Below are 16,472 nucleotides of genomic sequence, written 5' to 3'. Positions count from 1 at the left end.
TTTAAAGGTCTTCTAAAGGACACGTTTTCCTCAAACACACTAGTTCCTGACGATATCAGGGATTTGTTTGCACATCTCCTAATCCAAACAGAGTATCTGTTGTGGGAGAGGACATGGAGATTATTACGAGAACTCTTTCCTGAGCTCTTGCAAAGCCCTGACTGTGCCATTGATGCAGACAACAACAATATCTCAATGGACCGCTTGTGTGGTGAAGGGGATTAGTCACAAGCTAGAACTCAGGCTGAAAAAATACTGCAGCCTGTGTTGGAACAGGTAAAGAGAACTGCAGAGAAGGTCTTTATCCTTATGCCCACCAAAGAACGTAAGCAAAGTTATGTGAATATTAAACAGTTTCCCTTTGAGGCTTTTATAGATTTGGTTGAAAGGCTCCGAGTCGAAGTAGAGAGGCCGGTGAGAGTTGGCAACTACAGGAACAGATAATAATGGAAGTGGCCCAAGCAAATGCTAATGACATCTGTAAGAGGATCATCCTGGGTCTACCCTTTGAGCCACCACCAGCCCTCGACTTGATCATCGAAGCCTGCACAAAGAGAGCCATCATCCCAGAGCCTCAAGAAAATGAGACAAAATGGAGAAAACAGCTGCTGCTGCTATTCCAAAAATACACCAACAGCCTTATCAGTGTTTTAACTGTAGGCAGGAGGGACACATAGCAAAAGTTTGCCCAAAGAGGCAGCTTCTGCAAAATAAACCAGTAAGTTCTCAGGGGGGAGGGGGACAACCGCTTCTAAAAAACTAGATGGGAAGCGTGGGCCTGCTTCGCATGGAGACAAAAATGAAGCAGGTCAGAATGGGGACCCAGAGAAGGTTTGGAAGACACAAGCTCCCTTTAAGCTAGTTGTGATACAAAGTGCATTCTTTAATACAGATGACTCGTAGCTTGTGTCAGTTGACCCACTTGACAAAGACTTATTTGCTGGACTAGACTCTAAGTATGTCGTTATCAGGGACACCAAGCACACAGCAAGAGATTGAAATCTCTCCGGCAATCATAACATCAGAGCCAGAGGCACTGATTCTCATGGCACGTTGTGTCCACCCACCCTTCTTTATGCCACAAGGCCAAATCATCACCCAGGCAATTCTGATGCCAAATGAAATGCCAGTAGATAATTCTTCACCAGGTGTCCACTGGGCAGAAGTCATTGGAGAAGACAAGCCTTGGATGGGGTGTGGACTCTGGCGAGGTGAAGATTACCTTCACCTTGATGGAGTGTTGGACATGGGCAGATGTGACAATCATCCCAACCACCAGATGGCCGTCACATTGGGAATTGCAACCCGTGAGAGGTAAAGTACAGGGCATTGGGGGTGCCCAATTAGCCAAACAATCTAAGAGCATCGTCCAAATTAAAGGGCTGGATGGGCAATTGGCCAGCTTACGCCCATTCGTTTTGAACTATAAAATTCCCCTGTGGGGGAGAGACACTATGTCCCAATGAAGAGTAAAAATTAAAATCCCAAAAACCCTACAGGATTTTTCATAGTGGCCGCTGATGAGTGCCCTGCCCAGAAGCTGAACTGGGAAACAACATCCAATATGGGTAGATCGGTGGCTGCTGAATAAACAAAAATTGAAGGTGCTCAGTGAATTGCTAGAAGAGCAGTTAGCAAAAGGCAACATTGTGCCAACCACCAGCCCTTGGAATTCCCTGGTCTTTGTTATCAGGAAGCCGGGAAAAGGCAAGTGGCAACTCATCCAGGACCTTAGAGAAATTAACAAAGTCATTGAAAACATAAGGTCTCTTCAACCAGGAATGTCCTCCCCATCGATGCTCCCCCAAAATTGGAATTTGGCAGTTGTTGATATAAAAGACTGTTTCTTCCAGATTCCTCTTGACCCTGCTGATGACCCATGGTTTGCCTTGTCAGTTCCCTCCATCAATCGAGAAATTCCAATGAAGCGCTACCATTAGCGAACCTTGCCGCAAGGCATGAAAAACAGTCCCAGTATATGCCAGTGGTACACTGCTTCATTGCTGTCCCCAGTGCGTGCCAAAACAAGAGAAACCATCATCCTGCACTATATTGATGATGTGCTCAAGTGTGCCCCCGATGATGATAGACTACAGTGTGCACTTGACCTAGTTGTCAATGTTTTGATTGCTGCAGGATTTGAACTCCAAAAGGACAAAGTTCAACAGCTGCCCCCTTGGAGGTATTTGGGGCTCCAAATTAGCAAGAGGACCATTACTCCTCAAAAACTGATGATCAGAAACAACCCAAAAACCTTAGCTGATCTCCACCAGCTGTGTGGGTCCTTAACTTGGGTCAGACCCTGGCTGGGATTAACAACAGAAGACCTAGCCCTCCTTTTCAGTTTATTGAAAGGGGGAGAGGAGCTGAGTTCTCCTAGGGTCCTGACCCAAGAGGCCAGGCTGGCTATGGAGAAAGCTCAAGAGGTGATGGCAACAAAACAAGCTCATCGCTGCCTGCCAGACTTGCCATTCAAGTTTATTGTTTTGGGAAGACTGCCACACCTCCATGGCCTGATTTTTCAGTGCGATTAGGGCCAGAGGGATCCGCTCTTGAGCATAGAATGGGTATTCCTCAGTCACCAGCAGTCCAAAAGTATCACCAGGCCACAAGAGTTAGCAGCTCAATTGATCCAGAAGGCCAGGCCAAGAATGCAAGAACTGGCAGAGTGTGACTTCACATGCATCCATATCTACCACTTACCCCAACATCAGGTAAGTTAACAAAAGTGGTTCTGGAGCAGTTACTTAGGGAAAATGACACACTCCAATTTGCTCCAGATAGCTACCCAGATAGCTATTTCAATTCATAATCCTGGACATAAATTATTTAATTCAGCATTTAAATTAGTCCCCAAGGAAAAACAAAGTTGGAGGCCACTCAATGCTGTGGCAGTTTTCACAGATGCATCTGGAGCATCCCACAAGTCAGTGATGACCTGGAAGGATCCTCAGACTCAGAAATGGGAGACAGATGTTAAAGATGTTAAATCCAAGAGGCCTCAACAGCTGTGAAGTGTGGCAGATGGACGTGACTCACGTCCCGCAATTTGGCAGGCTGGGGTATGTTCATGTTTCAGTGGATACTTTCTCTGGAGCAGTCTATGCTTCTGCCCATACAGGAGAGAAGACCACAGATGTGCAAAAACACTTAGTGCAGGCCTTCTCTGTGTGTTGGGGATCCCTAAAGAGATTAAAACAGATAATGGTCCCACATATACCTCCAAGGCCTTCCAGGAGTTCCTGCAGAAATGGGGAGTAAACCATAAAACAAGTATCCCTTATTCACCTACAGGTCAAGCCATCATTGAGCAAACACATCAGTCGCTCGAGAGAGTTCTAGAGCAGCAGCAGAGTAATACCACCAGTGATCCACCACAGATTAAGCTTTGTAAAGCACTGTTTACCATAAATTTTCTAAACCGCTTATTTGAACACTGTAACCCGCCTGTTCGGCATCTCAGCAGTAACACACAGCTGAAATTGAGAGAACACCCGCCAGTTTTAATAAAGAGTCCTGAGACAGCAAAAGTAGAGGGCCCATTTGGGTTAATCACTTGGGGTCAGGGATATGCTTGCATATCCACGCCCTCTGGGTTGAGATGGGTCCCTCAAAAGTGGGTCAAACCGCCCATCCTCAAGCCTGTACCACGATCAGTCCAGTCCACCAAAGATGTAACTGTGGCTTCCCTCCGGAGGCACTGGCACCAAGGAACTGGAAAACCCGATCCCCTAATTGGCTGTCAGATTATCCCTGACTGTTCTTTTTCTCAGTGATATGTCAGATTTTTTTAGTTAATGTTTACCATATTGAAGTCAGTCATATAGCAGTATCCACACAGCAATCCTCATGGAGAAATGTGTTCCCCTGATCAGAATCTATTCCTCAATGCCAAAACTCTCCTTCTTAAACAGAAAACGGGGAGATGTTGCATTGTGTTTCATGTTAATGGTATGTTCTGTTATTACCCAAGTTGATAGTTTGGTCCAAATGAGACCCTCCCACCCCATGTTGTCAATCTACCCCGAGTCTCCTGTCAATCTGTCTTAAGCCCACCGCATGCTTGGAATTCCACTTCGGAAACCCCCTGAACTTCAGCGCTTGATTAGTCCATGTGACCCAACTTTCCCCCGCTTGATTTTGTGATTTTGTGAACCCTGCCTTTTACCCTCTCCAGGATATCTCTGATCAGCTGATGCTTTATACCCTCCCTTTGAACCGTCTCCCTATTTCAGCTGCTGCATGCTCGCAATTTTCTGTCTTTTGTCCCCAAGATTCCCCAGAGCAATAAATGCTTTATCATCCCATGCAAAAGACCTCCCTCTTGTCCTTGTCTCCTCAGAGCGCAGACTGACAGCCAAAAAGCCATTGAGCAAGTGCTCTAGTCGCACCTCGGGCCATCCTGCTCCTGGGGTGTGACCCACTCCTGTTGCAGGCCAAAGTGATAGAGCCAGATAAGCTCCAGCCCAATGCGATATTCTCCTTCTTTGTTTTCATTCTTCACAGTGACTTCACGGTCAGTGTAATCTGAGTTGTGCAAACAGGTTTTGAATAAAATATTGTGTCTACGCCTCACTGCCTTAAACAATAGCATTTCTTCATATGGCTGAAGAGAAAGACTTTTTAAAAAAGTCCCAGTGGACACCTAAAACTCTTTATAAAGTTAATGTGATTGTAAACAAATGTAATGCTAGGGAAAATGCAGCCATGACCACGTGTATTAGTCTTGAAGGAATTCTAACAACAGCCACTCTCTGTGCTTTTGTCAAACCTCTTTCTGCCATGTTTAATTGAGAGTTGATGTCTTCATGCTTGCTAACTTGTTGGCAGCGAGTTTCTTGTGCTGTGCATAGGATGTGGAGCATTCTAGGTGTTGCTTTGCAAGCCCCTGGGTGAAGAGAGCACTTATAGTAGTGATAGTAAAAGATTTCCACAGAAAATCTGGGGAGTTAGAAAGAAAGTTAGGCTTGGCAAGCCCTGGGAAAAGAAGGCCCTGGGAAATGTTAGGCCTCATGCTTGCTAAGATCATGTGAAACTGCACCTGTGTAGTCAAGATATGATAAATAATATAACGGTTGCTTAAAGAATCATGAGAAACTATGTTAAGGGTTTGAGGGGAATCATGAGAAATCCATGCTTGGATGGAATCAATGTATAAAATATAACATTGTAAGTTTAATAATAATGAAAATGTAAATTATATAGCGAGAGAGTATAAAATAGGTTCAGCTCGAAACCAAGTCCGGTCAGATTTGGGTATGTGTCCCCCTGATACCCAGAGCTCTTTAATAAAGAACCTTCATATGATCATTCCATGATTATGTGTTCCTGAATGGTAGCTGCCATGGTGGGGTCGATGGCATGGGTGTCACGACTACCCTGTAGAAGCTGTCCTGAAAAGGACAGCCCAAGAGCACAGGCACGTCCCTTGCCCGGCGAGTGATCTCAGCTCAGCGGCAGCTTGCAGGCGACACAGAGAGAGAGATTAGAGCTCTGTATGGCATTCCACTGAGAAATAGCCTTTATTATAACACAGTCCTCAGTGAAGGGAGCCAGTGACAGCAGCTCTCTTCAACTGGGGAAATACCACAGTATATATAGGGAAGGAGAGGGGCGGGGGAAACTTGGATACAAGTAGCAGGGTGGAAAGGCAGGGGAGAACACCAATGGGGTGCAACAGTTTAACATAAAACAGGAAAGGGTGTCGGGGAGATACATTTCTCTCACTATGAGGGGAAGTGCCTGGCCTAGTATGAAGCTCTCCAGGGGAGTGTCAGCACTCATCTGCTTGCCGACTCCTTGGCCCCCACAGCTCCCTTCTTTATTTAATAAAAATGCATCTTCCAGTGACCTCGCTAACAACCTTTTACAACAACTAAACATACAAAGTAAAATAATGATGATTAAGAAAATCTAGAAAATGTTCTTTAAAAGGGAGGAAGCCCACCCTCTGAGTCCCCAACTTCCAAAAAGGTCCTCAAACCATTGGGGCTCTTTTTCTCTTTTTCTTTTTCTTGAGTTCCTGGACCATGTTGCTGATCTTCTGGATGCATGTGTGGATGCTCTCGCCATGGTTGGACAGGTTAAAGGAGTACAACCTGTCAAATTCCTTCTCCTGGGGCTGTGCTACCAGCCAGGCATCCACAACTGATGTTTCCAGAAGCATCGAGAGGGTCAGGAACTCAAAGATGGTTCTGCCTCCCATGGTCTATAACGGAACATAAAAAGTTTAACTTCTGGTTTTGGAGCAGGGGCTCCACCTTTTTTCTTTTAAAACGAAAAAAGAACAGGTATGGGTTGAGGTAGTGGTTTGCTGGTGGGGTCATTCTGTGCAGAGGGGGCGCATGACCTGTCACCAGCAGCAGCAGCATTAAAGGTGCATTGCAATTGTATAAAAGGGTAGGTTTTTGAGGGGAAAGGAGCATAGGGAACAGGAAGGGAAAGGGGAGGGAGTTTCAGGAGCTCTACTTATCCGGCATGGTCTCGGCTGTGATGCGGTGTCTCATTTGAGATTTGGTAACGATTGGAGTGGTTCTCTGCATCAACTTCTTTTGGCGATGTCTCCGTCTCCAGGCAGCGGTGGCTTGTTGTTTTTGAGAAGCTGTGTGGGTCTCAGGAGACGTTAAGATGTCTGTGTCCAGTACAGGGTTTGCAGGGACTAGGTATGGTTTTATTTTTTTCCCTGGGAGCCACCTAGGACCAGATGGTGTTAACACACAAGCATACCCTCTCCCCCAGCTAATCAATGGGAAAGGTCCTGATGTCTGTTGTGACTCAGGATCCTTGATCAGCATTGGTGACCTCTCTGTGAGTTTGGCATGGGTCAAATTAGAGAAGTGCCGTACTTCTACAGGGGTATGTAGAACTACAGGGGGGTCGGGCTCTGTAGGTGAACAATTTAGAAAATTCATAACATGCAGAGCCTTACAGAGCCTCTCAATGGGAAGAATGATCTTTGTTCCTCCCCACTGCTGATCAAGGACTCTTTTAAGGTTCTGATGTGTCCTTTCCACTATTGATTGCCCTGTGGGAGAGTGAGGTATGCCTGTGGCGTGCTTCACCCCGCACTGGCTGAAGAAATCTCTCAGTCTATGGGAGGTGTAAGCGGGCCCATGATCTGTTTTTATTTGTTCTGGGACTCCCAGGGTAGCAAACACAAAGAGAAAATGTTGGCTGGTATGTTTGGCATTTTCTCCTGTGTGGGCTGAAGCAAACACTGCACCTGTGACCTAAGTCCCCATGGAGACGGGATGGTAGTTTTTGCAGGAGGGATGGAGTGGTGCGGCATTTGATTTGATGTCAGTGCACGGGGCTGTCCCATGCTCTGATTGAAGTTTCCTTAATGCCAGTTTGGTCTGGGTAACCATTGGTGGTTGGGTGGCTATAAAAAATGTCTCTCGGGGCAATCCTTAAAAAAGTGTCCAGGCTTGCCGCAGTTAAAACAGTGGCTTGAGCTTGAGTCCTTTATCATTTCAGCTGCATAGGCACTGGATATCCTTTCTGCCAGCCCTTTAGAACCCGCAAAGGCTACTGTGTTTTCGGTAGAAGTGGAGACATGCTTGGCGCAGGCTTCAACCATTTGGTCTTATGGTTGGTTCAGGGTCAGGTGGGAGGGCCTGTAAAACTGCTTTACATTCCATGTTGGCATTGGCCATTGCTATTTTTACCAACAATTCTTTTTGTGCCTTTGGGCACTCTATTTGCTTTTCAATGGCAATTTCAGCTTGTCTATATATTTAATGAAATACTCACTTGCCCCTTGCTTAATGTTAGTGAAGCACTGCGTTGGGACCTTGTTACCTGGGGTGACAAGAAGAGATGTCAGAGATTGCAGCATTGGCAATATCATGGAGAGTGTTATGAATACACGAATACACTAGAAAGAGAGACATATAAGGAAAGGTTTTATTAATTATAGCAAGCCAGCAATAAGCAAAGTCGGCGCCGGGCGGCAGGGAGGAGAAGGAGAAACCTCTTCCCACGGAGCTGCCGCGCTTCCCGCTTCCATGTTTGTCCTTTTATTCGTTTCGGCCTCCTGATGATGTAGCTTTCCTCTGGCGTTTCTGCACATGCGTCTCTGGTCATTAGATGATCTTTCTCTGCCCTCTTGTGGTCGTAGAAGGGAGGCTCCAAGTCTTCCTCACTCCTACTCCACTGACCTTTTCTCACTGTTTCTGTCTCAAGGTTTATCTTGTCCTAGTGTTCCAGGAATTTCTGCTAGTCTGTTATTAATTATGCCAGCTTCAGCAAGTTAGTGGCCTTCAGCCCCTTCTCAATTTTATATCTAAAGTACAATTTCGCAAAGCATTCTATCATATCTTTTTATTTAGGTGAACAAAAGAGTTTCTATCTATCACAACCCCCCCCTTTTTCTATTTCTTACTTTTGTTCGCTGAATCTTTGTAGTTCTTTTTTACTTAATTCTAAATAATCTTCTGTTTCTTCTCCCTTTAAGGCCTCATATTTAGCATGTATTAACATAAGGTGTGCTGCTTCTAATCTGTTTTTTACGATATTAATAATTTTATTAAGAATGCAAGGGCCTAAAGTAAGTACTAAAATTAGTAAAATTGAGGGCCCCATTATGGTGGATAATAAAGTAGTTAACCAGGGGGAGTAATTAAACCAAGATTCATACCAATTCTGTTGCATTTCTTGTTCTTCTTTTCTCTTTTTCAGTCCTTCCTGTAATTTGGCCATGGTTTCTCTTACTATTCCACTTTTATTTACATGTACACAACGTTCTTCCTTAAGGGCAGCACAAAGGCCTCCTTGTCGTAAAAATAATAGATTTAATCCCCTTCTATTTTGTAAGGCCACTTCAGCCAGTGGGTCTAGGGAGTCTGTGAGATCCTTTATAGATTTATCAATTCTTCTTAAATCCTCATCTACTGAAATTCTAAGCTCTCTGAGTCCCTGGTGCTGATTTACTAAAGATGCTACACCTGTTCCTAATCCAGCCCCTCCTATGCCTAGCAATACAGCTACTGTTAGTGCTGTGAGGGGTTCTCGCTTCACTAAATGATGTTCTGGGTTTTGATATTGTGTATACACATATTCTTCAGAATGATAAATAATTCTGGGAACTATTATGACCTGTATGCAGAATTCATAAGTTTCATTAAAGGCTGTTATAGAAACACATGGGGTTACTCCTAAAGTGTTACAAACCCATTTAGTATTAGGTGCTGGAATCAGCCACTGAGCTGGCTTGCGAGGGTCATTAATCAGTATTTTTGTTTGGCATAAGTAATTCTTATCTAGGGGCACATTTCCCACACATTTCCCTTTTCCAGTGACTCGAGATAATGTTATTCCTGGAGTATTTTCCCTTCCTGATTGCCATAAGCAAGCAGCAGGATTGGTACCATTCACTCTTTTTGGTTCTGCTATGGAGCCTATGGCCTCATAAAAGGATGGATTAATGTTATAACATAACCAACATTCTCTAGTTAAATTTGGATGTGTATCATTTAATACTTTAAAGGTAGCTTGCAGAATTTTCCAAAGAGCTTTGTTTCCATATTCTTGGGGTGTCTCTACTGTGGTTAATACTTGGGTGTTATTTTCTAATTTTTCTGAATGGTTATTGTGATCCCTTACTTTAGGGTCTTCTACTCCCCACACCACTGGATTTGGTCCAACAGATCCCAAGTCATGGGGAACTACCTCTTTCTTTATGAGTATATGCACCCCCCGATCCCTTCCGGGTTCCCATACTCTGAGACCCCAGGTTCTTCCCAATAACCACCCAGGATCTTGGGATTGTGTAATATTTATATAGTGAAATTTGCAAGTTCCAATATATGTTATCTCCCCTGAGGGGCCTATCCAGGGCTTTACACATCCGTGTGGACCCCGTTCAACCTTTAGATACTTATCTGGGTTTTGTACTTTCCATCCCATGGAAATTGTCTCACAGCCCCAATATCTACAGTAAAATTCTCCGGGATAATTACAATACCCTCTGCCTGGATTAGAAGCTGGGCACATGTATAGTACCTTATGCCCAGGTGGGAAATAATTAATACCCTTCCACTTAATGAGAGAGTCTAGTGTAACTTGAAAGCTAGGGGCTCCAGAGGTAATTTGTGATAGAATAATAACCTGGTCCTCCCATTGGGTTAAGGACCAATTAAAGGGTTCATGAGTCTTACTTGTACAAATGTTAAATGTGCTAATTAAAATTATAAATATTACTGACCTTTTTAATGAGCATTGGCTTCCCTTGCTATAATAGAGGCTTTTCTTTTGTAAAATACCAATTTGGGCTTCCCATAAATTATTTTGCTGGGTTGTCTCATTCCCATTCTTGTGGCATTTCCAGGACCATGACCTTTTGGTCCCATGTATTTTGGAGTGTTTCCCTCCACAGTTTATTACTCCTCTGCCTCTCCCGTCGTCGACCCGGTTGCCTCGGGCCACGGGGTGTACCATCGTCTCGGCAGCAAGAGTATTCTTCAGGAGGGAGATTACTCCTTTTTTTATTCTTTCTTTGTATATATTTTTCCCAACTTCTATGTTTTACTAAAGGGGTATCACACCTCAATTCCTGGAGCCACCGTCTGCACGACCCAGCTACTATATTTATTACAAAAGGTGCAGGTTCGTTTGGATGGTAACAATAATACAAGGAATTGACTCCTTTTGAGTAAATGGCCCACCACTTTTCTGATCCTTTCTCAAATTCCCCTGCCTGTGTTTTGGTTCTTAAGGCCCAATCGGTGAGTCTCCTCTGGGCAATGTAGCAAAATCTACACACCCCTCTCGGTGGGTAGCCTCTATGACAGTGGGTCCACCAATGTTCTTCACATACTATACTTTTAAAACAAACAAAAGGGTAACAATTCTGGCATACAGCACAACCTATTTTAACATTACTATTATATATTTCCTCCCTACTAGATGGGGGTATCTTATATTCTATATAAAAGCCTTTATGGAGTTTACTATTCATAAGTTTCTAAGCAGATTAATAATTTTCAGATTTTTTTTTTTTTTTTTTTTTTTTTTCAGGATATTTTAAGTCTCAGGTCCCCAGCCGGGCTAACCACTTCCCAGTTATTAGTTTTTGGTGGCTCCACAGGTCCCTTAATTCGACTGGCATGTGTCCATCCCTTCTCCGCAGTTCGGATTGCAGAATCAGTTGTTAGCAGGACTTGATACGGTCCTTCCCACTTTGGTGTGAGGGGGTTCTCTTTCCAACTTCTTATCAACACCCAATCTCCGGGTTGTACTTGGTGTAATATAAAATCCAATGGTGGTCTTTGAGCTAGCATTCCTTTTTCCCACAATGCCTTCTTATACTTCATTAATTTTATTAAGTACTTATTGATATACTGATCACTTACATTTGGATGTGTTTGAACTTCTTCTATATTATAAGGCATACCATATAACATCTCAAAAGGGGAAATTCCCAAATCTGCCCTTGGCTGAGTTCGAATATTCAGAAAGGCTAATGGAACACATTTGACCCATGATAGTTTTGTTTCCATTACTAGCTTAGTAAGTTGTTTTTTTATTTCTCCATTCATTCTTTCTACTCTCCCAGAACTTGGAGGGTGCCAAGGGGTGTGTTGTTCCCACTTTATTCCTAATGCCTCCGACACCTCCTGAGTTATTTTTGATGTAAAATGGGGACTTTTGTCAGAGTCTATTGTCTCTGGTACCCCATATCTGGAAATTATTTCTTCCAATAACACCTTTACAACTGTTCGTGAAGTTTCCCTAGATGTAGGGAAAGCTTTTACAAAATGGGTGAGATGATCCACTAGGACCAGGAGATATTTAAGTCTCCCTACCTTTGGTAGTTCTGCAAAGTCAATCTGAATATTTGCAAAAGGTCTTTTTGCTAAGGGTCTCCCTCCATAAGGTAATTTTCTGAGATTCTTTCTATTTGTTTTTAAACATGGGAGGCAGCTTCTAGTAATTTGCTTAGCTAAGTCTCAAATACCTGTGCTCATATACTTTGCTGCAAAATAATCGATTAGTCCTTGTGCTCCCCAATGTGTCCTTTGATGCATTTTTTCTAATATTCTCTGAGCTATGGCTTTTGGTAGTACTTCTCGGCCATCTGGAAGGAACCATCTCCCCTCTGAGTTTTCTATCGCTCCTGTCTCTGGGAGTTTTAATCTCTCTTCCTCAGTAAATTTACTTCTTAAATCACTATCCTTATGTTCCATAATTTCTTCATGCCCCCCTTTTTCTTTTAGGACCATTGTCCGTAATGCCACCCGTTTTGCCTCCTGATCTGCGGCATTATTTCCCCTACTCCTCAAGTCCATTCCCGTCTGATGTCCTTTCAAATGAACCACTGCCAACTTTTTGGGCCCTCTCAGGGCTTTTAATACTGCAATTATGAGTTTTTGATGGACTAAATCTTTCCCTTGGGAATTTATTAAACCTCTTTCTTCCCACAGTTTACCAAACGTATGCACCACTCCATAACTATATCTGGAATCTGTATATATTGTCCCCTCCTTTCCTTCTAATAATTCCAATGCTCTTAATACTGCATACAATTCACAAGCTTGGGCTGACCAAGATTTGTCTAATGGACCTGATTCTAGGACTTGCAAATCAGGTCCTCGTACAATGGCATAGCCTGTTTTCCTCTTTCCTTCTATTACTCTGGAGGACCCATCCACAAACAACTTTTCTCCGCTTTCTAATTCCTCTGCTTCCAAATGAGGTCTAATTTTGGTTTGTTCCTCAATTGTAGTTATACAGTCATGTGTCAGGGATTCGCCTTCGGGTTCTCCATACAAAAATGCAGCCGGATTTTGTAAAGTGGTGGTTTCTAATATTAAGTTTGGGGCCTCAACTAAAATTCCTTCATATTTTAGAAGTCTAGCATCTGAAATCCACTTATCCGCCTTTTGTTGTAACACACCCCGAATATTATGGGGGGACATTACCTTCAAATTGCTATTAAAGGTGATTTTCCTAGCTTCCTCCACCAGCAGGGCACATCCTGCTACTGCTTGCAAACAAGTTGGCCAGCCCTTACTCACGGGGTCCAAGATCTTTGATAGATACCCTATCGGCTTCTTTCTCCCTGCCCACTCCCGAGTCAAAACTCCGAAGGCAATTCCATCTTCCACATTTACAAACAAATAAAAAGGTCTCCTTAAATCTGGGAGACTCAAGACAGGAGCATGAATTAAACTTTCTTTTAGCTCCCGGAATTTTTCTGTATCTTCTAAACTCCATTTCATTAATCCCTCTTGTGTCAATTTATGATATAAAAATGTAACTTTGCTACTATAATTTTCAATCCACTGTCTACAGTATCCTGTTAATCCCAAGATTTGACGTATCTGTCTTTTATTTTTTGGAATTGGTAATGATAAAATTCCTTGTACTCTTTCAGGATCTATCTTTTTTTTTTCCTTCTTTAAGGTAATGACCTAAATATCTTACCTCTTTTTCAACGAATTGGAGCTTTGCCTTGGATACTTTCAATCCCTTTAAACCCAGAAAATTTAACAACTTAATACTCTCTCTCTTTACGTCTTCTTCCTCTTTCCCAGCTAAAAGCAAGCCATCCACATATTGTATCAAGGTCACTCTTGGGTCTATCTGATAATCCTGTAAAATCTGTTCTAATGCTTGCCCAAATAAATTGGGGGATTCGGTGAATCCCTGGGGTAATACCGTCCATCTCAGTTGTTGTCTCCTCCCCGTATCTGGATCTTCCCATTCAAAAGCGAAATAATCTCGACTAGCCTCATCAAGAGGACAGGCCCAGAATGCATCTTTTAAATCTATAACACTGTACCACAAACTGTCAGGCCCCAACTTACTTAATAACGTGTACGAATTTGCAACTACGTGGAACCGTGCTACTGTGCGTTTGTTAATTTCTCTTAAATCTTGTACCAAACGTTATGTCCCATCTGGCTTCTTTACTGGCAGTATGGGTGTGTTAAAAGGTGACATACATGGTTCTAATAGTCCCTTGCTTAACAATCTGTCAATTTCTGGTTTCAACCCTCTTCGTCCCTCAGGTGACAAGGGATATTGTTTTATTCTGACTGGAATTTCTGGGTTTTTAATAGTAACCGAGAATGGGGTTATCTTCAGCTGTCCCACACTCTCAGGTGTATACCACACTTCTGGGTTTATTTTTTCTTCATCTTCTATTCTTAAAGGACATAATCTTATTTTCCACTCCTTATCAACTACATCTAAATGTATTCCCAATTCAATAATTAAATCTCGTCCCAACAAATTATAATCTGCTTCTGGTACTAATAAAAAAATTTCCCACCCCAATTTTTGACTCTGATTCTATTATCACATCTTTAATAACCCCCACTTCAAAGGGTTCCCCCTTTGCTCCCACTACCGTGGCAGTTTCTTTAGATATACTACATCCTGTAGGTAAAAACTGAATGGTTGATCTCTCAGCTCCAGTATCCACCAAGAATGTTATTTCTTGGTGCTGGGGACCCACTTTTAGCTTTATCAAGGGCTCTTTAGGGTGGTCTTGGGTCCCTAAAAAAAAGAGCCCCTGACCTCCCTAGTCTTCTTTGAACATCTTTTCATCCTGGATCCTTACCCTACATTCTCTTTTAAAATGTCCTTTCTTTCCACAGTAAAAACAAGTTTTAGCGTTTTGTTTTTCTTTTGAATCTCTCATTGGTCTCTGTTGTTTCCCTTTCCAGGTTTGATCCCTACTCTCTCTTACAGCAGCCGCCATCATTTTAGTCTGCCTCTTCTGAGCCTCCTCTTCTCTTCTAACATACACTTTTTGTGCTTCTCTCAAAAGTTCATCCAAACTTCTATCTTGCCACCCATCCAATTTTTCTATCTTCCTCCAAATATCCTCCCAGGCTTTTGCCACAAATTGTGCTTTAAGCAGTGCTTGTCCCAGTTGGGTATCTGGATCCATTCCAGAATATAATTGAAAATTCTTTCTTAGTCTTTCTAACCATTCTGTAGGAGTTTCATCCTTCTTTTGCCTCTCCTTAAATGCTTTATTAATATTATGACCCCTTGGGACTGCCTCCCTAATTCCCTGAATTATAATAGTTCTTAAATCCTGCATGTGTACTCTATGGGCTGGATTCTGATGATCCCAATGGGGATTTTGAAAGGGGCCATTTTACATCTGCCAGTGGTCCCTGGGCATGCTGAGCATCCCAGATGCGCATTCCTTCCCTTCTAATCATGTTTCTCTCTTCTGCCGTAAATAAAATACTCAAAATAGATTGTAATTCTTCCCAGGTGTATATATTAGGTCCTAAGAATTGATCAACTCTTTCTGCAACCCCCAATGGATCTTCCAATAAATGCCCCATCTCCTTTTTAAAATCTCTGACATCCCCCGAACTAAGGGGGACAGATATAAATCCTATTCCAGCTTGGGGGCCACCCACTGGCATCTCTCTCAATGGGAATAGGTTCTCCTGTCTCCTTCTGAATCTATTCCTGGTAATAGGCCCCACCTCTGGCATGTCTAAATCCTCCTCCTCAGGATTCGGAGGGGGAGGGGCTCGTGGTGGTGGTGGTGGTGGTACAAATGGAGGGGGGGGGATTATCAAAGCATCTTCTTTTCGAGGTTTCTTTTTCTTTCCCTTCCCCTCCCCCGAATTCTCTGTCAACCTAAATATAAAAGCCTCAGGATTTACTACCCGGATCTCTGCATAAGCACTTTCCTCTGGGTTAAAGGGAATCTTTGTTCTTACCCATGAATTTAATTTTTGTTTAACCCAATCTTCAGTTGATCCAAATACAGGCCAAAATACATTCCTTGAAATTTCCTTTCCTCCCTGTATTTCTACACAATAATGAATCATTTTTGCCTTATCCTTATTTTCTGTTCCTGGGAAATGCTCCCAATTCTCTAATATAAAACCCAACGGACTATCTCTAGGTACGGGTGGAAGTTTAATAGATACAGGGTGCTTGCTTCTCCCCTGCCCCATTCTTCCGGAGTGCCTTCAATCACACAGCCGCTTTCGCTTCCCCTTGTTTGTGGCCCACGCCCTCGCGGGCTAATGGGAACCGCACTACTGAAGGGCCCGAACTCGCTTGGGGAATCCGTCGACCAGTCCCCCTCTCACACACACCCCACTCGCCACAATCCGGGATCCCGACCCCGACCGAACGGTTCCCGTAATACTCACGCGTCCTGCGTCTTCGTCCGGACTCTGTGCACAGATTTTAAGGGGTCGACCGGTCTCCCTTTTGCTTATTGCTTAGATCTTTTAGGTTCGTCGGTGCAACTGAGGCAGGAACCGGTCCTCCGGACCGCTAAATATTAAAGCGGGGGCGCCCACCGGTGGTGCCGAGTATCCGTCCTGCAGATTGCATCCGAGTCACGGGACCAAATTTGTTATGAATACACTAGAAAGAAATATATAAGGAAAGGTTTTATTAATTATAGCAAGCCAGCAATAAGCAAAGTCGGCGCCGGGCGGCAGGGAGGAGGAGGAAAAACCTCTTCCCACGGAGCTGCCGCG

The sequence above is a fragment of the Cyanistes caeruleus genome, chromosome 3 (assembly GCF_971803275.1).
Source record: "Cyanistes caeruleus chromosome 3, bCyaCae1.hap1.1, whole genome shotgun sequence".
Classification (NCBI taxonomy): Eukaryota; Metazoa; Chordata; class Aves; order Passeriformes; family Paridae; genus Cyanistes; species Cyanistes caeruleus.
Note: the sequence above shows the minus strand (reverse complement) of the source record.